This window comes from Periplaneta americana, chromosome 11 (assembly GCF_040183065.1).
Source record: "Periplaneta americana isolate PAMFEO1 chromosome 11, P.americana_PAMFEO1_priV1, whole genome shotgun sequence".
Classification (NCBI taxonomy): domain Eukaryota; kingdom Metazoa; phylum Arthropoda; class Insecta; order Blattodea; family Blattidae; genus Periplaneta; species Periplaneta americana.
The window spans coordinates 143,378,989-143,405,403 of record NC_091127.1 but is presented as its reverse complement, the minus strand read 5'-3'; the positions used below and the strand labels follow the sequence as shown (position 1 = coordinate 143,405,403).

The 26,415-nt window shown below is 35.8% G+C and overlaps 1 protein-coding gene across 2 annotated transcripts in view; it reads right to left on the bottom strand.

The window, feature by feature from the left end:
* The window catches only part of kek5 (kekkon 5), a 1,258,756-nt gene that overhangs the window by 132,791 nt on the left and 1,099,550 nt on the right, over positions 1-26,415 (bottom strand). The window contains exon 1 of one of the 2 annotated variants that reach the window (XM_069840116.1): positions 22,572-22,839. The exons of the other annotated variant lie outside the window; for it this stretch is intronic. The gene's annotated coding sequence lies outside the window, so the exon portion shown is untranslated. Of the gene's footprint in view, positions 1-22,571; positions 22,840-26,415 lie in introns of those variants that run through there. 2 annotated transcript variants of the gene reach the window in all.

Here is a 26,415-nt window from a genome sequence, read left to right as displayed (position 1 = left end):
ACGAGTCAGCAAAATATCAGACAGAAACCTGTCAATTCAGTGACAAAAACCAGCTCAACGTAGATTATTAAAAAAAATGTAGAGAGAAGGCTATACCAAACATACACATAGGCTACACAAAGAGACAGGATTATGATGATGATTGATTATGATTACGATAATAATAATAAACAACAATAACAACTTTGTTTGGGATTCTGTGAACAGGGATTGCTCTTGAGGAACTCTAGACATCATCTTGTAAGATCCAAAATTGCTGCCACATTAAGAACTAAGGGCTGGATAGTAGAAGAAGAAATCTCCTGTCTAGCTGAAAATGGGTCAACGAGACGAGTAGACATTTTATCGTACAATGCTGACACTAAACAGGGCATCATTGTGGACCCCACGATACGTTTTGAAGTAGGATGTCATCAGTCAGCCGAGGTCCACCTTGAGAAGAAGTCGATCTATGAGCCTACAGTCAACTATTTCAAGCTGAAATATGCCTTAATTCACGTTGAGGTATTCGGCTTGTTCATAGGTGCTCGAGGGACTATACCAGCTTTTTTCGAAGAATTTCGACGGAAATTTGTTCTGACAACATCTTTGAGGGATGACATTGTGATAATTGTGTTAAAAAAATCCTGCCAAATCCTAACTAATCACATGGTGCCACATTAATAGCAATTGTAATGTTTCACGCCCTTTTCTTTGTTTCGCTTTTTTTTTTTTAATTTAATACCTATGTTTACATATGTATAATAATTTTTTTGAGGATATACTGAGTCCGTAAGGGCTACCCTCAATGGGGGGCAGTTTAGTATTATTATTATTATTATTATTATTATTATTATTATTATTATTATTATTATAATGTGAATAACTAAAATTTGAACCAAAAATTAGATGTAAAATATTTCGACAATATAAATAAAGCCAACTCAAATATAAATAAACGACGATTTTACCGGTGAAGATGATAAACACTGTTCAAAATTGGGACTAAATGCATCTCAATACGGATTTACTACATCCAAATCCACGGCACCTACTATATTTAAATAAAACAAAACAGAGTGATTATAGAAACACCAGGACAAATTAATCAATCTGGTACTTCGATTTTAGTAAAGCTTTCGATGTCGTTCCACTTGCTTCATAAATTGAGAAAATCTCTCTCCCTCTCCCTCTCTCTCTCTGGAAGTTATGTAAATTGTTTTAGAAACTATCCTAGTAATAGAAAGTTCTGTGTAAGATTATTTAAGAAGCCATCATATCCTTGGGCACACGCGGTAATGTTGTGATTAAAGATGTTGCGCCGCAAGCCGGAATGTCGCAGGTCCGATTCCTGATGGGGTCATGTATTGTCTCCACTGACCTAATCCTATCAGCTGTACTACGGCCTTGGGGTTCACTTAGCCTCTGGCAGTAAAGGCGAAAAGCACGACGGACTTACATCCCTACTGCTAATAATTCCGAGTCTAGAAAAGGTGGGTGTCTTACAGTGGTGCAGACAGAGGAACTCTCAGACTGAAGCCCTCTTCCCCCTCCCCAATTTCGAAAACATTTTCAAATTTAAATTAGACTTAAAACATGGCAAAACAATCCACTGAGTGCGACACTGAAAGAAAATTATTGTTCGACTGTTTCTACGGACATTGACCAATATTTGGAATAACAAATCCTTTATATTTCCGCTGACAGTTTTCAACTGACCAGAGTTTTTCAAATAGAGTATAATGTTACCCTTTTCAATACAGTAACTTTACTGAAATTCTTAAGTCATTTATTTGGGAGCGGCATCTGTTGATTCGCTTTGCAACGAATGGGAATGGGTTTTACTGAGTGTAAGGTGGTTTTAAATTTTGTAGTATTAAATAAGAATTAGACTACTGTATTTTAAATAAGTTGCATGTAAGTTATGGGAAAACTTAACAAGTGATTTCTTCAAAACTTTGCATCCCCCACATCTTAAATTTCTGGTCTTATGATATAATATAAATTATCTACGGTGTTAAGCTAAAACATGATAAATTTAGCCGGCGAATACAATTCAGAACACAGCTAGGCCCTATCACACATGTATAGTCCCAGAAACAATGGCCCGACTCTTGAAGCTCTTTACAGAGCACGATTCACACCACAACGATTTAACAACGGTTTTCAACCCAGTATTATTTGTATTGTATTACAGTAAGGTAATTCATAACTTATACAAAAAGCACGAAATTAATCTGAAAATAAGGATCAAATTAATGGCTAACAGCCATTAACAAACACGATACAGTACGAATATGATGATTCATCGCAAGCATTGCGACAGCTCTTTGCTAGCGTCATTGCTCGCACTACGAAGTTTCGGTTCGGATACTGTTTAGGAAAGTTTTTTAAATTGATTATGCACGTTAATTTCATTTACCATCATTCTATTTTACTGCAAGATTTATAGCTAAACTAGTGACTTGTGCAGAAAGTGCTGCAAACTGAGTTCGTTAGACGTTCAAATAAACATTTTTCAGATTTATTTTCAATGAAGAATACACAGACATCTTGAAAGTTATTTGCTTCTATAATAATGAAACATACTCCCTCTAAATGGTTTTTTTAAACCAGATACTTTTTCTTGAACCTATAGTACATCTTCAATTTTTGAGTTTGAACGCGAAAACGCAAGTAACAAAGTCAGGACGATCAGTGGGTTTTTTTATGTGGGAGTAAAGCAATAGCTATTTCAGGTCATTGTGGATTGTAGGTGAAAGTTAAAAAAAATGTCAGGTTTTTTATGCTTTCGAACAATAGACATAGCATCTTGGTATAGCTGCTGCATGTTTCTGAACTACCTTGAAATTTGTAGAGGGTAAAATAATTTTATCCTGCTAAGAGATCTTACTGAAATGATCGGGAGACTACAAAATCTTGTAGGCCTCTTATTTTATCAGTAAGTAATACCTTTTGGTCTTTCCATAGAAACTAATTTTTGCGCTCTCTCGAGCCAATACTGAAGAAAATCACGCACAGAAATATCTCCACCACACCGCCCTTAAATATATGGAAAAGACCCAATCCCACTTGATTAACAACTATAAAAATATTTGATTTTTAATAACAATATTATCTTAGGTAAGTTTTATAGTTTTCAGTAACATATACTGTGTATAATATATAGCCGCCACTCAGTAAATTATAGAAATGAAGATTTATTTTAAGATATTCTCTACATCTACTTATATACCCCAAAACGTTTCACTTTCATATCATCAATAGGCCTAAAGCATTAATATGTATAATTAATGAAAAATAGTTACATCAAGGGATTAACTATAATAATATTTCATTTCTAATGGTAACAATGTCATCAAACCACCTCAAGTTTTGTAGTTTTTAATGTCCAATACACAGCTGTACTCTGAAAATTACACACCACAGAATCAGACCTGTAAATAATTTTAATAACTCTTGAAGTTTTTAATATCCAATTAAATTTGAGCTCTAAATATGTCACCAATCTTGCAGATCATGGCCTTCGTGTGATATTGTTTACTGTAGTGTGTGTTTTGTTTTATTCTGAAAAGTCTCATAACTGACGACAGATGGATTTTGGAAAATAGAAAAATGATGTAGGAAAATTGACATTTCACTGAAAATTACTATTTTTCTGAAAAGCTTTGGGTTCCAAGCTTCAAAATGAAGGGTCATATATTAAAATCCATTCAGCCGTTTTCCCGTAATTTCCATTACCAGTTCGAATTATATATATGGATATTCATTTACTATTAATAATAGATCAATTTTCATAGCACCTTTTTCAAATATCTTTCAGGTTACGACAACAATCGAAGTAAAATTAATTTTAATAACTGCCAGTAACTCATGTGCACCGGAGCACTGAGTATGCGCAATGCGTTGAATCTGGAACAGAAAATTCATACGAGCCATTTTTTTTCTCCTGGAACTGTGCACAGGCCTAGCAACGAAGACTGTAAGTGCGTTATGCTGATTGGCTCTAACGTCACCATGTTACAGAACATTCTAATTAGTCTGCCTTCCAACGAGGCAAACACAATAGCCACGTCATTCTATCACTATGTAAACCAGAAACCAAAAAATGATTTAAGAAGTCAAACAATAAGTTAAGCAGTCGGTGAGATATCAGGCAAGCATCCAGTGAGGTAAGTCGGTGAGTGTGTAGGCATGAGTCAACATTTATAAAATGAGTTGATATTACATGAAGATTGAACCATCTACTAACAAAGATAACAGGAAAGGCAACGAGTTTGTCTTGTTCAGATAAATGTTACAAACCTAATCATAGATAAGAAAAATGATAACACTGCGAACCAAACTGCCCGAACAAAATCAGGTAACAGACTGCCAATCAATCGCCTTGCAAGAAAGAACTCTTCTCAGCTAGGCCCTATACTTTCGATGTTCAGAATAAGCGACAAGGAACGCTAACAGTGTTGCCAATCTGGGGAAAAGTGGATTCGAAAGTCATAATGGAGACGAAATTTCGTATTTCTGATTAGCAACTTTTATGGTATTATTTACTGGGCTTTGGGATTAAAAACCTGGATTCAGCTGGCCGGCTGATAGTACACTGTGAGGGCCAGTGTTGCCAACTGGACTGAAATTCCGTCAAAACTAACGGAATTTCAACATAGCGGACGGAAAAGAAATGACTTTGACGGGTGACGGATTTTGTGGGGGAAATTACGATTTACATCGTCTTTTGACTTTTTAGCTGCTGTAATTTTTAATTGTTCAATTTTTGGCGGATTTTACTTTTTCTTTGAACAGTTTGCCCGTGCCGTACCATGTTAAAGAATCCCCCGTTTCAGATATCCTTGTAATCAAGTCAGAAGTTGACGAATTACTATTATAATCAAGATTGGTAAGTAAGTTGTGTTAAAATTTGCTTCTTATTTGTATATAGATATAGAGTGGCTCTTATTTTCCTTTAAATTTTGACGGATTTCCAGGTGTTAGACTGACGGGGATGCAATTTATGTGTTGGCAACACTGGTGAGGGCCCTTGTCTAGGGTTACAGACACTGCTACCTGCAGTTAGACAACAGTCTAGTATATACAGTCACGAAGCTCAATACGTAGTAAATATGCATCCATAAATAGTTGCTAACCACCAGGATCGCTACTATCGCCTCATTAGAGACAATGCGAAATAATACCGGCACAGTCTATTGTTCCTAGTACCCTCACAACTCAAGCTTCGTGACTCTATATAGTAGACTGTGGTTAGACGTTGGCTCGTCAAAGCCTAAAGGAAGGAAACCTTGAATAAAAATTACCTGGTCCTCCAGGTTGAGGGTTATGGCGATAGGCTAGCACCCTATCCTACAGAAAAAAAAAAAACAGAGTAAACCATAAGTATTGTCATTAATTTCAGAGGGTTATTTCAAACAAAAAAGTTTAACAGTTTAACAATGTTGCTCGTTTTTGCTTCCTTTTCGAGATAACATTTTTTATGAAACATTTCATAGCGTATTTTGGGAAAGCTATTGAATTCACAATATGCTCAGTCATTTTAAGACAGCAGTGTATTATGATATTGAAATAATTTTAGTTTTGTTCTTTAAATGTGCAGATATTTGATTCGAACAAATGTAGATCTACTAACATTGTAAAAATTCCTTTGCAGAACGAAAAGTTACATTTGTTCGGATCAAATTTCTGCACATTTAAAGGACAAAAAAATTCTTTGAATCATATTTCATTATCATAATACGCTGCTCTCTTAAACTGACTGAGCATATTGCGAATTAAATCAAATGCTTTTCCAAAACATCACTACGAAATGTTTCATACAAAACAATTTTTGTTTCGAAAAGGAAGCAAAAACGAGCAAAATTTTATTAAACTATTTCGTTTGAACTATCTCAAAGAATAACCCCATGAAATTAGAGACATTACGTACTGTTCTCCAACCAGGAGATAAACCGTGAAAGGAATGTGCTTACTATTGCGTCATCTATTGGAGCGAAGTAGATAGATAATATTAGAGTTATAACGTCAGTTTAAAAATCATACGCTCTCCTGCATATGTTATTTCCTGTATGGAGGGATTAAAAGTCCAGGAGATTAACCGTGATCTAATTTTGTAACTAGGGTAGTATAAAAATGTGTATATCAGTGTTATTGTTTGGGCTGTGAGAGCTAGTCAATAGAGATACGAGTACCCACGTGTGTGACCTTATGACATCTTATGACATCAACATTCATTCACAGCATCACCTCGCTCCCTCTCATTCCCTGAGACTTTCTCGTGGTTGGAGTACAGTAATCGTTCACACTGTAGGCCTACTGGCTGTATTGGCTATAAAGAGTTGGAAAAATAATCATAAACTATCATATTTGACGCAACATCGTTAACATGAAAGCTTAAAGAGAATTTTAAAGAAACCTTTAGGAACTTTTTGTATGACTAAGTTGGCAACTCTGCCGAAATATGAGTACTAGTATAATATGTTTGCAATCGCAAGGATAAAAGTGATACTAACAGAATAAGAAAAAGAAAATTAAATAACACCAGCAAGCGACAGAAGAGAATAGGCTTAGTAAGCAGAAAACAAAACATGATAAAGGAGAATGAACATGAGGAGAAAGTAAGGGACGAATAAAGAAAAGAAGAAGACAAAGAGTGTGATTACCGTCTATTGTAAGATGTAGGCCTATCTATACCACCTCTTCACCTGTCGGCAGATCCTTCCTCTTCATGCATGTTAATTGCAAATCCCTGAGTTTCAGTGAATGTGAAACACACTCATTCTGGCTACACTAATCACGGCTTTTAGCTCGAATCTGCTGGAACTGCAGAGTTGTTGAGGTCCTGGAAGGCCTCGACGTGTGACTAAGCGAGATACTATCGCGTGGCACGTGAGCCGAAGGGGGAGGGGCTCGCATTAAGATGACAGATAATGTGGACTGAAATAGAACTGGAGAAAGTGAGTGGACAGAGCTTATGTGGGTTACGGAAACTTAGGGGTGACTATTACGACATAGACATCACTCACTCTACGCACTTCGTGTGCCGCAGAAGAGCTACAGTTTGAACTTTTAGAGATCCCTTTCATTAACAAATTTCCAGAAATACAAACTCTGTAACTCCGAGAAGGCTTAGAGAATCCTCCCATGCTTAGGGTGACCAGACGCCCTCTTTTGTCCGAACATGTCCTCCTTTTTAGGCCCTTGTACGGGGTCCGAGCGAATTAAAAAAAAAAAAATCAAGAAATATCCTCCTTATCGTAACTTGTATGCCTATTTTGAAGTTATCCGATTTGACGCCTTTTTCAAGTAATTTGCCTGTAGATGGCTGCAGCATCGATGGAATTTACTTTTTCTGTCCTCTTTAATTTGACTTTCATATGTAGCTAACTGTAAAAGCATTATTATTAAGTTTTATCATAATTATTTTGTAATAAAATAGGTATTACCATACCTTTAAGTATGATGTAACCCTAAATCTGTACTGTAAATATTTTATAATGAAATAGATATTCACGTAATTTAAAATAGGCTACAATATAGGTCTAAGTGTTAAATGTTATGTTTTATTTAACGACGCTCGCAACTGCAGAGGTTATATCAGCGTCGCCGGATGTGCCGGAATTTTGTCCCGCAGGAGTTCTTTTACATGCCAGTAAATCTACTGACATGAGCCTGTCGCATTTAAGCACACTTAAATGCCATCGACCTGGCCCGGGATCGAACCCGCAACCTTGGGCATAGAAAGCCAGCGCTATACCAACTTGCCAACCAGGTCGACTAGGTCTAAGTCTAAATCTAAATAGCCACCGGCGTAGCTCAGTCGACTAAGGCCCGGGTTCGATCCCCGCTTGGATTGATTACCTGGTTGGGTTTTTCCGAGGTTTTTTCCAACCGTAAGGCAAATGTCAGGTAATCTATAACGAATCCTGAGCCTCATCTCGCAGAATATCTCGCTATCGCCAGTCTCATCGACGCTAAATAACCCAGTAGTTGATACAGCGTCGTTAAATAACCAAATAAAATAAACAAATCTAAGTAGTCTACATAATATCTTCCGTCTTCTTTTTTCGAAAAATGTCCTCCTTTTTGAAGCTTTGAGTGCTCTTTTTTACCGATGTGAATCTGGTCTCCCTACCCATACTTTCGTAATGAAGGCAAGACAAGGTGAATTCCTTTACTGCTAATATACAGGGTGCGACATTTAAATCAGGCCACCTGAATAGTACGGCCATTTGTAGTGACAGAAGACAAATCTTCAGACAAAAGTTGTTTGGCGTGAAGCGGGACATATTGTGATAGGTCTATAGATACTTGTTTGATAGGTGCATGTGTAGAAAAGATATGGAAGCTAACTTCATTATTTTAAATGGATTGATATGATTTATTATTTACCCTTTAATAGTGCGCTTGAAGACGTATACAACAACTGTGTTTCGATGGCCATTGAAGTTAGTTGAAGGTTAATTATGAATACTATGTTTGTTAAAGGAAAAGTTACTCATTTCTGTAATTTACTTACATCATATGTTCAGAATTGCATCATGTATTCAAAGTGGTGACCTTGAGCATTGCTACATGATTCAAAGCAATTCTGAGCGGAAAATATTGCACGATGAATTTCATCAGAGCTTATCGCTGAGCATGCTCGTGTCGGTCTTTCATGTCTTCGGGGCTCGTCGGTATTTCTCGGTACACTGCTTGTTTTAATTTTCCCCACAAATAAAAGTTCATTGGTATTAAGCTTGGTGAACGTGGAGGCCATTTTGTCTCTTCATGCACACATACACACAGTGAGGGAAGTGAGACGGTATGCGACGGTATGGAATACTGCCACTGGTTTCTATGACCAGAAGACGTACTGTTAGTGAAAAATAACATACCGTCATGAAAAATGTGATCCGCAAAAATTTGTTTATCCATTTCTTCACAACAAAGAGTAGGCTACTATCTGTTTGCTTCGTAAATCTAAACCACAACCTTCAGGAACTGTGTTCAAAGTGTATTTAGACACGTTTATTTGATAAGTCAATCCCTGGAATGCTTACGAGTGGTTGTGGTCTGTAGTTTTTGGTGGCCATTGTTGCCAATTTAGTGACTGTTATTTTTGTTGTTACTGTCCGTTAATTTACTAATACAAGTGCCAGTGATGATTCTTCGAATCTTTGTTTTTTTTTTATAATTGGTTATTCTATGATGCTTTATCAACTGCTATAGTTATCTAGGTCTGAGTCAAATGAAGGTGATAATGCCAGGGAAATGAGTCTGGTTCAAGCGCCGAAAGTTACCCACATTTGCTCTTAATTGGTTGAGGGAAAACACCGGAGAAAAAACCTCAACCAAGTACCTTGTCCCAAACAGAATTTGAACCGGGCCCGCTTGTTTCACGGTCGGGCATTACTCCATAGCGGTGGGTGATTCTTTTTTACTGGAACTGAAAACCGAAGCGTAAAATAGGCAGTCACAATTTATACTAAATTCAGTTGTATTTCCACGGTATTTACTTGGCAGGCTTGTGTACAAAACAATTGTTTCCGCACGCGTAGCGCAGCAATTTGATTTACAGGGCATTCCTATTTTGTAGGCGTGTCTTTTGGTGGTTACCAGTACGCAGCAATAGGCAGTTAAGATTTGTATACAGTACTTTATTTAGTAGTGTATGAATATAGTACAGTACAGTATTTTTCAATTTAACTTCATTCTCTATAGGCTATTGTACGCTAATGTGCTATAGACAGTATAATATACACTGCATAAAGAATACGTCCACATGGACAGCTCAGTTCGAGAGTAAAAACACTCATTGTTAATACTATACTGTATTTTGATTAAACAAAAACCTAATGAAAATGATCAAACTCAAAAGCGCGATATTTCCTAGTTTACGTAAATGGATAAACTACTTTTCTTCGCTCCTATACCTAGCAAAGTGATTTGTTTGTATATTACGCCAGTATCATCGAACTCCGGTCGTGAAAGGGAGTAGCAAACGGTGTTGATCCAGAGGTATAGCCAGGTTAATATTAAAAATGTTAGTAAAAATAAAATGATGTCCCTGTATATCATTTCAAAACTTCCCACTCTAAATAACTAGTTAATTAAATTGAATTCAATTTAAACCAAAAAAACACGTAAATTTAGATATCAAGGGGGAAGTCTTAGATTTCACCTCCCACCCCCAGCCTCCCCCACTTTGCAATTTCAAATGGCACCCCTATATTTTTAGAATTAAATATGAAGCATTCAATTGTTTATACACTACAGTCATTTGTTTTCGCATCTTTTCTTTTCTATCGTCTCCTGGCAACCTACATTTTTTTTTTCGTTGTTGGTAACTCTATAGCATCTATTAGATGCTTTATGGTTCTGCTAACAGATGGAGTTACTTGTCAACAATGTGACGCTGAAACGTGTCTTCAGGTTACTGCCCAGCGACAGTCCTGACGTATTTTTATATTTGTGATGATTGGTTAATTTATATTAACCCGGCACACTCACAATCACACACACATTCATACAAATTTCCAGACTCTAGACACCCAGGAATTCCCAGGAATTCCCTGGGTGTCTCCTCTTCTTCAAGAAAAACTCACCGAGAGCCTAGCCCGGGAATCGAACCCGGGACCTCCTGATCTGGAATCCAGCATGCTGACCAACAGACCACGGAGGCAGACAACCTACATTTTTGTTATTGTTCATTAGAGCCGAAGAGAATAAAGCTACAATAACTTACTGAGCATTTCATGTAATAGTTGTGTTTGTGTATTAAATTATTTTAAAATGGTGTATACCCTTCAAGAGGGAACATAAATCATCCCTATTGATTAAATTTAGGAAATACACAAAATAAGCTGTGTATTCATCCCACAATCAACTGATAATAACAAAGCTTCTTATAATCACTACAGAATGCCTGGTAATTAGATGAATTTTGTTTTATCCTATGCACTGTTCTGATCGAAATGTCAAATTCTTGATGGATGGCTCTGATTGATTCACCTTTTTCAAACCGTTTCAATAGCTGTAACTTCTGCTACAAGACAAGTACACATTTTTTGTCCCCTGCCTTGCTGCCAACGTGTACGAGTATCTGCACACTACTGCACTGGTTCAACTGGTTAGCCCTGTGCAGCACGGGACAGGATGCGTTGACTTGCCTTGTATCGTGAAGTATACGAGAGAGAGCGTCTATTTGTGGAGTTCCACTGTACTTTATTTAGTAGCGTGTGAATTAACACTCACTAGACAAAAATAATCTAAAAACAGGAGCAAAATAACATAAATAATTACATAAAAAAAGAAATGTCTGCTCCATGAGCGAAATAACAGAGTTTTCGTTAGTGTAGTATAAGAGACTGATATACAAATCATTTCTGTTTTGCAAACAAGATTATTTTGAAAGTAGGGCAAGATGGAGTTTCTGAAGTGGCATGGTTAGAGTGGCGTAATGAAGGTAAAGATGTCCCCCTCGCACACCATACAAATTCACAAAGTGAACATAATTTCATAATCCCGCCGCTACATGGGTTGGATTCATACGTCCGTAATGGTAAGTTTTCTTTTATGTTTTTTGAAACTACAGAGACCATGCAGAGATGAACAAAATTTACAAGGGTAACCAAACAAAACGCCCCTCCCCTTCTAACGCTTTGAGGTAATAGCGAGATCTGCATGGGGTCGAAAGCCGATTTGTTGCTGCGAAATTGTCGCTTCATTGAGTCCAAAGAAAGAACTCAACACATGATCTCATAGCTGAGTAACTCTTTTTCTGAAAACAGCAAAAACATTACATTGTCAATTATTATGTTAGAAAGTGATTTAACTCTGACTATTACACTTTTACTACGTCACACTACTTTCGACGAATAAAACGGTACGAAAGGATATCTTTCAACCAATCATGGCTGCTTATCGCACAATTTTATCGCGTCCCTAGCATTTGTTTAATTTTATCGCGTCCCTAGCATTTGTTTCTTTGTTTGCCAACATTTCACACTGCGCTGGTCTGGACGTCAAAAAAAAAAAAAAAAATACCGTAGAAAATTACAAACCACTCCAGTCGATGCACAGCAGTTTCAAATATGACTCGCATTGGCATTCAAGAACAAGAATTAATAAAAATCACTGATCATACCTATGCATCTTCTGAAATCCTATTTACAAATAAATGAAGAGCACCATTCAGAAATCCTGAAAAAGTTCAACACACCATGTAGGCTTACATCAACGAGTTCCACTTCAATTACGCACACTTCCAAAATAACATCAATTGAACCACCAACCACATTCAAATTTGAAAATTGTACATTCAATAATTATTCCTTTTAAAATTATGCATGTTTATTTTTTATGTCATCGTCGTTATTTAAAACTTTTCTAACACTTGTGTATATTATTTAGGTTATGTTATAGCTTCTGCTATATGATATTATGGATAGTCACGTATCAGAGATTGTTTAATATTAAGATTTATTGAAAATCATCTGTCAAGTGACGTTGATTACTGGGATTCGGATAATTGAAGTGGAATGAAACTGAATCAACAAAGCCTTCTTTACTAGTAACGCTGACATCGTGATATAGATCGATAACTTCTCGACGAGGAGGCATTGCTAGTAATAGTAATAACTCACTACTGCCATCTAGCATGCATCTAGCGTAATATTTGTAAAGTTGAGATGGTACAATAATACATTTGAAGACAGTTGTATTTTCGTAAGTCAATTAATATTTTATTGTATTGGAGTACTTCGTTACTTCTAATCTTTATATACTTTCTTCTAATCGTGTAATAGTCAATTAAATCCCACTCGAGTTTTAATTTTCTCTAGATAAATCAAAATCTCTAGTGAGATTACTGTTGATAAATATGTAGAATGTTAAAACAGGTACTTAGGATGAATTATTACGGCATGAACACCAAGAGGTCCGGTTTCAAAACACGAGGAGTTCAAGTTGAATTCGTGGTTGGAAAATATTTCCTAGAGGTAAGTTATACTTCTGTTTATGTCATGATCCAAACAAAACAACAAATCCGTTACAACTTATGGAGGCCCAAGGTCTACCAGCCGACTGTTAGCTTCACATTTTCATGCCTCAGAAGAGGTGAAAAATCATCTGACCAGTACGGGAGTGACGTGTGGTTAGCATGTTAATCTCCCCAGATGTTATAGCTGGCTTCCGAAACAGAATTTCGGTATCACTGTAGCTTACCTCCACAAATTCAACGCTTCCTGGGTGGGCACTGGCTCCATATACTGGCTGAAAGGTTCCCTTCGTCCTCCGTTTATACACCTTACCTATATACGAATCTGTGTCAGGTTAGGTTTTGTTGGTTTAGAGTTTTATTATGTCTTACATATACGATCAACTGCATCTCCGAAAAAAAAATTAAATTCAAGGATTTTCCACTTCCGAAATCGCCGAAATTACCTCAGCGCTAGTTTCACCGGAAATGTAGTAAATTACGTGCTAAGTGAGAGGTCCGTGGTAATGGAAGTGTGAACTTTGTGGTTTTTAGTGAATGAAAGAAACGTAGGGATATAAAACACGCGATACGATGTAATATGAAGAACGCAAAACTTGTATTAATTCAATAACCACTGGAAAATAATGAAGCAAAACAAATAGTAATGAAATGAACATACAGTTTCCATTATGTAACTTCGTTTATACATCCGCCATTACGCTAATCAATACTGGCAACATCACTAAGCAAAAATCACTAGGCTTTGAAAATCCTACACAATTTATATATGCAAGGCATAACGAAAGCCTAAATTAACCTAACCTATCACAGATAGGCATAACAAAAGGATAAACTAACCTAATCTAACCTATCACAGATTGGTAGGCCTATATGCAAGGCATAGCGTGAGTGTACACTAGCGTGAAACTTTTGTAATGTCACCAAAGTTATGTTGGTACGACTTGTAAGACAGTTGAAGATGCATATGCGGAGTACGAAGGGAACTATCTCAGCGCTAGTTTAACCCAATTTATTTTTCTTCAGATATTTCCCTATAAAATCCTAAACTTTTCAAATCTATCTCCCCCCCCCCCAAAAAAAAAATCCCCTACAAATTCAACCATTTTCACTTTCAAAAACACCGGAACTACCTCAGCGTTAGTTTCTCCCGATATGGTATTTGGTGAGAAGAGGCTAGAATTCGCCATGTGATTATCAGACATTGGCCGTATATTTCGAGAAAACCCAAACTAGCTAATCAGCTCAAACGGGAATCGAACTCAAGTCCCAGCGCAGCCTCGGATCACCAGGAACACGTGCTACCGTCCGAGCTACGCCAGTGACTAAAACTGTTTTTTAATTCGTCTCATGGCATGAATAAGCCTTTATATGTAATATGTGGTATATTTCCTTATAGGTATAAAAATAAAATAAAAAATACCAAGGCTATATTTTAAAATAAATAATTCAACGACAGAATTAAAAGTCCATAAAGGTCTCCGTATCTGAGTGGCCACTTGAGAGGAAGATAATATATCTTTCCTAGACGTCTTATCGTTATCAAGGTTTCACTCATTTTGCCCTTTCATATATGACTTCAAACTTCCATGAAACTCCACAGCATAGTGCATTACAATAATAACACTTACTTTCAAACGGAGACCCAAAATATTGCTCTAGTTTTCTTGCAACTATGACTGTGATTTAAAGAAAGTTGGTCGGTATGAAGGTCAAAAAAATGGATTTTTTTTTTTCTAATTATATGATAAAGGAAAGTCTCCTGAACATTTTGATATATGGTTTATATACGTTATGATTTTTCGCATATTTAAATTCCTGAATTTAAATACCCGCACATCTTCCACCATTGCCACGCCCACTCCTGCCAAGACCGTCTCTTGTTTTGTAAACAAGAATTTCCTGCCACCTGCTGTAGCCTACTTGAAAAAATTAAGCCCATTTTCAGAAAACCAGCTGATGAACAACTGAATCAAAATCCCCTATATCCACTTTCACAAATTGAAGGATTTTGACAGTAGACTGGTTCCAAATAGAGGGAATTTTCAATGTAACAGTGACTTTTAACAAACATTTTGCTGTGGTGTGTACCTCGTTTTAATCGTGACAACGTTTTTTAGTTCTTTAAGCATTCTGATTATTGTATTATGTCTGTTCTGTAAAGAATTTTAGATAAGGGCGCAAATAGCCATAGATGCTGACGCGCCCTTTTTAAACCCCACTAACTAACCAAACATTTTGCTTTAAATTTAGTGACTCTTTGAATTCAAACTATATAAATCATTAGAATTCATTCTCAGCAAGCACTATGTGGGCATAACTCAATTATGAACAAAATGGTCTTCAGGGGGATTTGAATCTAGAGGATTCAACTGTTGAAGAAATGTCTTCATGAAAAAACTCAAAACCAAACAATCATTTAATAGTTGTAGCCTATCTGGCAGAGAGTTCCTAAAAAAGTTTTATTCTGAAGTAAAAAAAAAACAATCAAAATAGATATTTTTGACTATTTAATATGCTTCAATGATGGTTGGTCTATGCCAGCGTTTCTCAAACTATGGTCCGCGGACCACCTGTGGTCCTCGAGGTCTGCCCTTGTGGTCCTTCAAAAAAGACAGAAGAAAAAATAAAATTCATACGAACTGCGTTTCGCAGTAAAGCTTAAAATCTCAAGAGTTTGGAAATGACACATAGCAATCGAATTTCACTTTTTCTCCCAGTACTGATATTTTATGAAATTTACTACCCTACCCGTCTACCGACTTCCCACTCTACTCTCAGTAACAAAAGAGAGATTTAAAGCACTATGAACGTGGTGTTTCTCGTCATCTTTTCCCTGCACATCTGGCGCCGCACCTGTAACCCAGCCAGAGACCATAACAGAGGACCAAAGTACCGAATCATAATTCTGTTTCAAAATATGTATAGGCCTACTGGTATAAAAATATGCTACAAAAATGATAAATTTGCTTTCGAAGGGAACAAAAGTAAGGTGGTCCGCGGAACTTTTCTAACTTTAAAAAGTGGTATCCGCTTCAAAAAGTTTGAGAAACGCTGGTGTATGCCATGCAAGTTATGGACATAATTACAACCTGAAGAAAATTTGAAGAGGGGGGGCTAAAAGCGTTGGATCTCGACCGTGTTGTTAAAGCCGACAAAACCATAGAAGAGATGACTAAAGAAGCCACCAGGGTGAAGATAAGAGGACTGGAAAGAAAAAGAGAAGGCAGGAAATCCCAGCAACAAGATAATTATGGTCCTGGAGCTTTCTAAAATTGAAGAAATCAGATTTGAGAATGCATGTCATTTTGTTTTCTTTCTCTTCGAAAGTTAAATTTTTCATTGTTTTAGATGCACCTCTCTCATAAATTATTTCAGCTATAACTATGAAACTTTCAGGGAACTTTTATGGATACGCTACATAACAAACCTACCTTGCCTATTTTTATGTAATAATGACTATAAATATTGAATTTGCACTAATTATTTCATTTACATTTCAATAGGCCTGCCAATTGACAGTAAGGCCGTGTCTCAAAGCTACATTTTCAGCTGAAGTGAACTAGATTGTTGACTAAATAGCCGGATGTGATGTCAGAAGTTATGATCCAAAGCTACATAGTGCATAGCAATCAAGTCCGTAGTAGCTAGTAAACGAAAATGCTTGCTTGATTGCCGACTTGTTCACTAAACAAACATGGATACCTCATCAGCAATTAGGGTTATTAAATCTGAAAATGCTTTGGAAGTGAAATAATGTAAATATAATGTAGAATAACAAGTTAACTTTGAACACTGACATTGTTAGTACCTTCTGTACAATGTTTTAAACATTATTGTAATACATTAAGCCCTTCCTTATCTTTTCCACATAACTCGTAATGAAACTGTAATAGGACACTGCCTTCTTAATTCAGTGCTGCACCGTGATGTCATGGTTTTTAGAAAAATAATCTATGAAGAAGGCCATGTTTCAAGCATACATTTCCAAAACATCCTAGTGTGTAGTTTACAAGTCACCTAGTTGCTAGTCACTAGTGTGTAAGAGATAGGCATCAGCAAAGATTAAATTTTCCTAAAATCAGAAAAACTTATTATTAATTAAATAAGGTAAGAAGACAGGTTTTGAAAATAAGATAGAATTACGTCAAGGTTTTTTAAAATAATAAAAAAAAATTGAAAATAGAGAACTAAGGTAGTTATTAAGGTATTCCGATAGTTATATTAATTAGTAAAAGTTCAGAAGAAAATTTGACTTCATAAATTGGTTAGTCACTAGTGTGTAGTATGGACTTGAGCTTTGAGACACAGCCTGAGTTCCTAAAGTTTCACTGAAATCTAAGCAATAGAAACGGAATGAAATGTACCTATATCAGTGGATGCAATGAAGACAAAAAAATCCTCTATGGATTAAAAAATTATTTCCTACCAAACAGTTTGTTGTAGAACAAACTATTCTCAGCTGACTTTAAAGTACGGTGTTTACACACATAGCAGAAAAAAATTAATTGTTTTGTGGTGAATAATATTTGATTTATGGATATTTCAATATATGCTATTTTTCCTATATTTTTGCATGTGGTAAGTACCACCAATTCCCCTTAAAATCCAGGTCGGCGGAAATACCAAAACACTGTAAATAAAATTTTAACAAGCTGCAATGGACTAGCTCCGTGTTGTAAGAGCTGTTGTATTCGTACTGTGTATGAAATTATACATTTGAAACACTGGCTGTGAAATGCATCGCTTTTCTTCACAACAAAAGAGACTTTAATCATTACTATTTCAAGCATGTTCATACGGAACAAGAACTAGTACGCCTAGGCTATATCTCTTTCATGAGATAAAACGCTGTGAAAACACTGTAAACGCACTCGCAACAACACACTGTACATAACCGCAAAAATCCCACGAAATATTTAAACCCATTCAACTAAGGAACAAACTCTGCTAAAGCAAACCGCAACACACATCCAGGATCCAGAACGCACAGAATTTGTATTTCTACATCACAACAAGATTTGGGCTAAATGTCTAAGCGTCGTGATTTCTTTCAGAACTTACACAACTGATTGACGTACACAGGACTGCAAAAGAAATGCCGATACGAAATTAGCCTATATCGTTTTCCAGGACTTTAGCAAACATGGAGAGTTAAGTTATTTTTTCTGATATTAGTTTTTCAAAAACATGTAAGTACGACTTTTATGACATGTTCACGTTATTATTTAATATGAATTGATTTTAAATCATTCATATACTTTTATTTTACAACATTAATAATACTACTACACGAAAATAGTGAAACTACAGTTTATTTGGTATTCCACAGCCTTCCTTACTATCCATGGATGCTGTCATTGTTACAATCGATATATAGATACGGCCAGTTGCGCTTCATATTGTATTAACAAAAATTAGCCTATATCGTTTTCCAGGACTTTAGCAAACATGGCGAGGTGGAAAGTTATTTTTCTGATATTAGCTTTTCAAAAACCTGTAAATACGACTTTTATGACACGTTCACGTTATTATTTAATATGAATTGATTTTAAATCATTCATATACTTATATTTTACAACATTAATAATAATAGATACTACACGAAAATAGTGAAACTACAGTTTAAGTTATATGGTATTCCACAGCCTTCCTTATTATCCATGGATGCTGTCATTGTTACAATCGATATATAGATAAGGCCAGTTACGCTTCATATTGTATTAACAAAAATGTATCAATTTTTAATAAATAAAAATAGGCTATAACATTTTATTATAAATACAAATACAGAACTGAAAATTGGATCAATTGAAACATATAACTACACATTTCTCCTTTGCATGGAATAAAGCTCTTTTCAAAATTCAGGCCACTATCTCTATTTCTATTGTTTTCTAAGCGAAGTCTTCGTAACACGATACAGTATTTCAAATTGATAGCGACTTCGATTCAGCATTTCTTTTGCAGCCCAGTGTACAAGCATAGTAGCTTTATTAAAAATGACACCTTATACATATTAATTCAGGTCAATCTAGAGCATCCACCAGCCACTGAACGAATATTGCACACTTTTATCACAGCCAATGTGGGGCTATAAACCAATTTTCAGTACTTTTATCACAACCACAAGACATTTTAAATCTTATTGTACCATATATACATTAACACATTTATATATCACGAAACATGTAAAATATCATTATTATTAGAGTCGCCATAGCCTCTTTTTCGAATTAGGAGTATTAGTACGATCCACTTCCACTAGATGGAAACCAACATGATTGGCAGAGCCGGCAATACATGAAAACGAAATGATACTAAATGTGAGGAATGTTACTACAATTGTGTGGTATTATGAGAAAGGTTAGGTGAGGTTTGATTAGGTGTGTAGTATTATTACTACACTGAAACCCACTCTTACATTAAAGAAATATGGCCGTATTCTTAATTCACGCACGACGATTTTCGAATATAAGTAAGGTACATATTTGGGGTGGGTTGAGTGGGCTTACAGCTCTCACAGTGATCACATCAATTTCTACTAATCAATATTATAAATCAAAGGCATTTTCAAGGTATTTTATCAAGTTCCTATAGTGGCTGGGACATAAGACAGATTCATCTTAATTCAATTTATTCACTGTTTTCCGGACAGAAATTGTGTTACCAGTGGTTTCCAAACTTTACGAAGGTGCGACCCACTTTTGGGCGAGACTTCAGTGAGTGACCCCCCACTACCGAACTGGTACGGTACTTAATCCCATTTGGGAAATACAAGTCCCTATAAAATCGAAAACAACGATTTTACTCAACATTAGTGGATACGACCCAAAAAAACGACCAAAATGTAAGAATATAATGCAACAATGACACAAAATGTTACTTGAACATAATTCCTAGTAGCCTACTTTGCTGATATTTTAAAACACTTAGAACTAGTCAGAACTTTGAATAATAGTTTGCAAGACCAAGATCTTAAAATAATAACAACCAGCATTAAATCAAAGGATTTATAAAGAAACCTGATTTCTGGTCGATATCACTTGACAAGAAGGAATGTGATGCATTCCAGTGAATTAAAGAAATCGTGGAAAATTTAGCTGCGTAGGATAAGATAAATACTGACTTTGTTTTTGCGAACATGCAATTAAGTTTCCACAATTCTAAAACAACAGCTATTTTCCGAAAGACATTGAGAACAATACGAAAGTCGCAAATGGATACTAAATACATTTTTAGCCAGTTGCGTTCAACTGGTTGAAATAAATAAAAATGAAAACAATTTAATTATGTACGTACCTACTGATGGAATGTTGAACCTAGACTTTTTTCCACAATGCAGACCGGTTGTGGATCAAACGAATGCATGAATATCTCGAACTGGCAAACGAAGCTCTTAAATTTTTTGTAGCATTTACAAAGTCGATTTATGCAAAACAAGTTTCTCGTCTATGACTGTCATCAAAACAACGACGAGAAATTTCCTTGAACTTGAAAGTGTATGTGTGTATCGAATGCAGAGTTCAGATTTGATAGCTACTTTCTGAAAAACAAGCACATTTATCGCATCAATAAATTTCTTTTTTACTGAAACTTTAGTTTTACGTTGAATGTTGTTTATGTTCCTGAACACACAGTAAGTGTATGGTAATAAAATATTAATCCCAAAGCTACATTTACTCATCGGACGTTGGAAAGACTGATATCTGATGGGAAGACGAGAAGGAAATGTAAAATGCTACGAGAAAACGTGTCCTAACAATATCTTTGTTTGCAATCAATATTCAAACATTTAGGGATTTTTACACTTCCCGTGTTTTTATGCTGATGTGAAAATCGGGTTAGAAAGTATGAAAGACGAGCATGAAAGAATTACAGAAACAAGGTTCTGAAACTTAACATAACCCCAAACTTCACAACTATAATAACAGGAACTCTGAAATATAAAATCTTATCTACATAAATATAAAATTATAGATAGCCCATTATATCCATGCAACAATGACAAACAAACGATAGATCATTTGTTATACAATTGTAAATTACTTGAGAGAAAAAGACTGAAAACTGGCCAGTGAATAAAGACAAACTAGTGCACAGATACTATAAGAACTTGATCAAATTTACTAACAATATACAGTTTGAAAAATTACAATGAAAGAAAAGCATAAAATTCATCCATCTATATTGCCTATAAAGTAAATCTTAGAATAATATAAAGTAATTATGAACATAGTTTAAGGTAAACCAATGCATGTAGTATTACTCCACAGTAATGGAGCATGCAGACTGTAAATAAATGAAATAAAAAAAAAGGTTCTTAGGTAGAACTAAAGAGTGGTTTACATTTGATAAGTTAATTAATGTTGATATAAGAATACGACATAGGCCTAATATATTAAGACCTAAGTTAATATAGTGTAAACTTGATACCTATAAAGCTGTAGTAAGGATTTATTTGGAGAACATGCAATACTGTATAACAAAAAGTTTCAAGTCTGCAGGTAGACAAGATGTGACAAGAACAGGTGTTGCCTAACCCTGAATAGACGTACAAGAAAACCCTTGTCACGATTTAGGGCTGGTGTAAGCGTGGGAACAAAGAAGAAAGAAAGTAGTTACGTACTACAGAACAAATGAAGGGGGTGTGTTCCCATGCCTCTGCAGTTCTACACTTGTCATATATCTAATTATATATTAAGAGTACAGCTTTGGAGGCACAATCGCGGGTTCGAATTCCGTGAAGAGACGATGTCATTTCCGTCAAATGTCTACGTATATGATGTTCTATATTGTCTTACACGGAATTCTGAGGTTGATGTAAATAAGGACATGAAAACTTCGGATTTTTTTAAGATTTAAAAGAACGGCAAACTTCACTAAAGCGGTAAATAATTGAAGGGGTCAGAGCCATAGTGGGCCAAGGGCCATACATTAAAAACAGAGAAAACAAGGATTAAAATTAAGTGCGTAACATAATGCAATGAAACATATAGCAAATAATATAAAGTGTGCACATTAAAACTGAATTATATGTCAATCTTTATTAAATTATGGTTTTCACTTAACTTTAACCCTTGCTTTCTACGTTTTAATAAATGACGGTTGGCCCACTATTGCTCTGAACCCTTCAATTATGATCGCTGAGAGTAATTTCGTAAAAGAAAAGTTATTTCCCATGGACCAATAATACAATGCATAGCGGTCATAATTATTTATTGTTCTCTCGAAGATTGTCAAAATGACATTTGAAAAGTGTGGATTGTGGTTCAAGAGATAGCAGTAGGGGAACATTTCAGTGCCGATCCCATATCATGATGGACTCAACATGTGTTAGTCTAGTGTCGGATAGGACAAACACAGTTAAGAGTGCGACAAATCCTTGAACAAAAGTGAAATAAAATAAAGTTAAATTTAAGAAATGTAAATGGATAACACAACCCATGGTTCCTTGTTTGAGAACCGGCTTTTATTGCACGATGAAGTAAGGTCAACCGATAAAATCCCCCCCCCCTCCTCCAATTCCTCCTGGAGCTACAGGTGGCGCCGTGATTTGTGTCGCCGTAAAGACTATGCTAATGTGAACAGGACTGCTGGTTACCTCGTTCGGTCGTATTCGTCACCAGTCGAATCTGCTCGGGCCCAACAACAGAAGCTTGTGTGACACGTAGACAGTTAACAAGAGAAACGTGCTGCGAATCCACACACTCACACACACACTGCTCCACTGATACCAGCTCGTCGCAATCACAATAACATTCCATCATCTGTGACGTCACGCCATCTAGTGACTCCCCTCCCCTCCACGAGCACCACACACTGCTTGTACTCACTGCAGGCCGGTCTCGACCAGACTGAAGTACCACGAGCCGCGACTAGCGACCAGCAGCAGCGACTAGAGGCCGGTGACGTCACCTTCCAGCACATCATCAGTCTCACGGTCCGCCGGTTCCAGTGGCGGAAGTTGACGGTGCACTCAAAGGAGGGAAAAAGTCATTCAGTGGCGGTTACTCATCCTTTAAAAATGCAGTTCTATTTTTGTCTGCTAATGATTATCCAACCAGCAGAGTCCTTACGGACAGGAATGGTACCGAGTGACTAAGCTAGAGTATGACAGGTCAATCACTCCAGCTATCAGCGTGAAGCAAGGACTTGGTGTTGACAATCATAGTTTTCTGCCCAAGGGCAGATATCTGATATCTTCTTCTGCCCCGAACTTTTCTCTCGTTCTCCATTCCTTCCAGTGTATTCTTCAGTAGGCAGTTTCTTCTCAGCCAGTGACCCAACCAATTCCTTTTTTCTATTTTTGATCAGCTTCAGCATTATCCTTCCTTCAACCACTCTTTCCAACAAAGCTTCATTTCTTATTCTGTCTGTCCATTTCACACGCTCCATTCTTCTCCAAATTCATATTGCACACAAATTGTACAATCTGCAAAACTATATTTCTGGAGAAAAAACGCGAAAGGAGACAAAAGATGAAGTTCCTGTACTATTCCAACTAAGCGAAAGAAAATAATAACAAGAAAGCAAAATACAGGCCTCAGAAATAAGCTTCTTAGACATGTGAAAGATGCGTACGGGAGGGGGGGGGGGTTGGAGAATCAAGATAAGGGAATAATGACATCTAGAAAGAATGACAAAAAATAAAACTTGTTAACCAAATGTATATTATAAACCAATGGAGATAAGTTTTGTTTCCAGACCTAGTGGAAAATGTCTGGAAAATCTATTAACACGGAACAGACATATTGACTAATGATACAGTGAAGAAGAAACAGAGCAGTTTAACAATGAGTTTTCCGCTTCTTCAAATCGAAATTTAACACTGAATTCCGTTTTCTCTTTACTTAATTCCTGTTATTCATAGGAAATTCCAAGTCTTGTCGTCTGTAATTGTTTGCATGTCGTTTATTTCCAGAAAAAAAAAATATTTTGAATTCTCCAGAAGAAACAAAATCACATTAGTAAAAATAGTTCTAGGGCTATGCAAGAAATTAAATGGGCTTCCGAATGAAATAATTTATACTTTTTTGCAATTAAATAGTTCAGAATCTTTATTTATTTTATTCGAAAATTCATCAACTTTATCACCCATCTTATGTTCAAAAGATTTACCGAATTCTGTTTCTTCAATATCAGTAATTCCTGACTACGATTAAAAGATCAACAGGAATAAAGGAAGGAAAACGATTTCAATTTCATAGGACTATGTATGGTGGCGTGGAATAGACGGCCTGATGGCCTTAACACCACCAGAATAAATAAATTTATTATTATTATTATTATTATTATTATTATCATTATTATATTATTATTATTATTATTATTATTATTATTATTATTATTATTATTATTATTATAGGTATATTATTATTATTATACTGGAATAATTGTATGGCGCTAAGAAGTTGAACTTTTATTCTCGCAGTTGGATAGTGCAAACAACGTGTGGGCCTCGCTACTTAAGTGATAATTTGACAGAATTTAATCCACCTCATTCTTGCTTTTATAAGCTTATTTGCTCGATCTTGATCCTTTTTCCTCATCATGATAAAAGGTGACTGATAAGTAGGCTTTTATTGTACGACACTTATGAAATTAGATCAATTTAACAAATGCACTTGTTACATGAATTTTTTCTTTTTTGTAGAACTTTCTTTCTATTCTCACCTGCTAGGCTATTCAGTGGCGATTACATCGGTTATCGTGTGACGGAACTCTTATACGATGAAGACTTTATTCTGTATTCTAGGGCTCGAAAGTTGATGAATCACAAAAAAGACCTATAAAATAACTTAAATTTCTGAAAATACGACATTAAATTAAAAAAAATGACGATTTTAATAGTAAAATACAAACAAAATAATAGTATACTTCCATCTGTGGAAAATACACTGTCATCAAACCCAGTCACTAACTGTCACAAGAAGCTTTGTCTGCTTTGTTTTACACTTTCGGCATTTTTACGTCTTCACTTGTAAGATACAATATGCTGACTACGGCCACTGCGACGGCAGTATTTGAATGGAGTGAGGCACGTAACACACGTAACCAGGTGTCAAAGCTGATGCAACCATAAGGAAAATTGTTGTAGACGAATTCCATTTTCGAACAGTATTCTTATTGTTACATAATTGTTTTCTTCGGGTGCGGATCATTTTTTCTCTCATTTTTACCAAATACGATATACATGTTTTTTTTTTTTTAAGTTGATACATCGTGCCATTTCTCGAGAGAATATGAAGGGTTCAGAGCCTTAGTGGGCCAAGCGCCATTTATAAAAAATGGAAAAAGCAAGGATTAAAGTTAAGTGAATACCCTAGTTTAATGAAGATTGAAATATCATTTAATTGTTTAATTGTTGTTTATTGTTAGTAAAATAACATGTACAAAAATGCAGTCTTAGTTCTTCCCTGAAGGAGTAAAAACTCGTGCTCAGGGAGATATCTAAACACAAAGATAAACACAAACAAAGATAATTATTTGACACAAACTGGGTCAAGAAAAAAAAATTATAGGAATCAATTAAATTTAAAAATACAATTTCAATTTTAATTAACAATTTAAGTCATACAAATACATATACATATTAATTCAATATATTCTTTAAAAATTAAATTCCTAACGCTATTTTTGAAATTTCTGATACTAAAATTTTCCAGATTTCGGTATTTATAAATTATTTTATTGTATAACCTTGGACCAAATTAGGTACCATGGCTCAGAGCTGTGCTTGTGAAACACTTTGGTTCCTTTAGTCGTATAAAATCGGATCTTTTAGTTCCATATTTATGATGATACAATTTGAATTTATTACGATTTTTATGTATGAATATTAATAAGGCAATATAATAAATCTGTTTAATTTTCGAAACATTAAAATCAGTGAACAAAAGCTCGGATGAGTACTCAATTGGTTTATTAAGGCATATTTCAATTATTATTTAGTTTTAATGGGTATACTTTACATTACTTGCTATATGTGTCCATTGAATTATGGTAATAACTTCATTTTAACCCTTGTTTTTTACGGTTGTAGTAAATGGCGCTTGGCCCACTATGGTTCTGAACCCTTCATATACTGGTGTGCCATTGAAACAGTGTTCCTGACTCTAGCATACGCCTATATATTTTTGTTTCTACGAATTCCATGGCCCAGAATTCACACCACTCGAATGTCAGAACAGAACATCGGGGTGAGTGGAAAATAACGGTATAAGGAAGGATTTATCTCTGTACACCAACAATGCTGGACTCCCTGACAGTGTAGTCAGCACGATGCAGGATCAGCACAAAAATGTCACTGAACAAGTATAGTCTAGAGTCCTCATACTTACAAATGGCTTTTAAGGTACCTATAGGTTCATTGCCGCCCTCGCACAAGCCCGTCATCGGTCCCTATTCTATGCAAGATTAATCCAGTCTCTATCATCATATCCCAC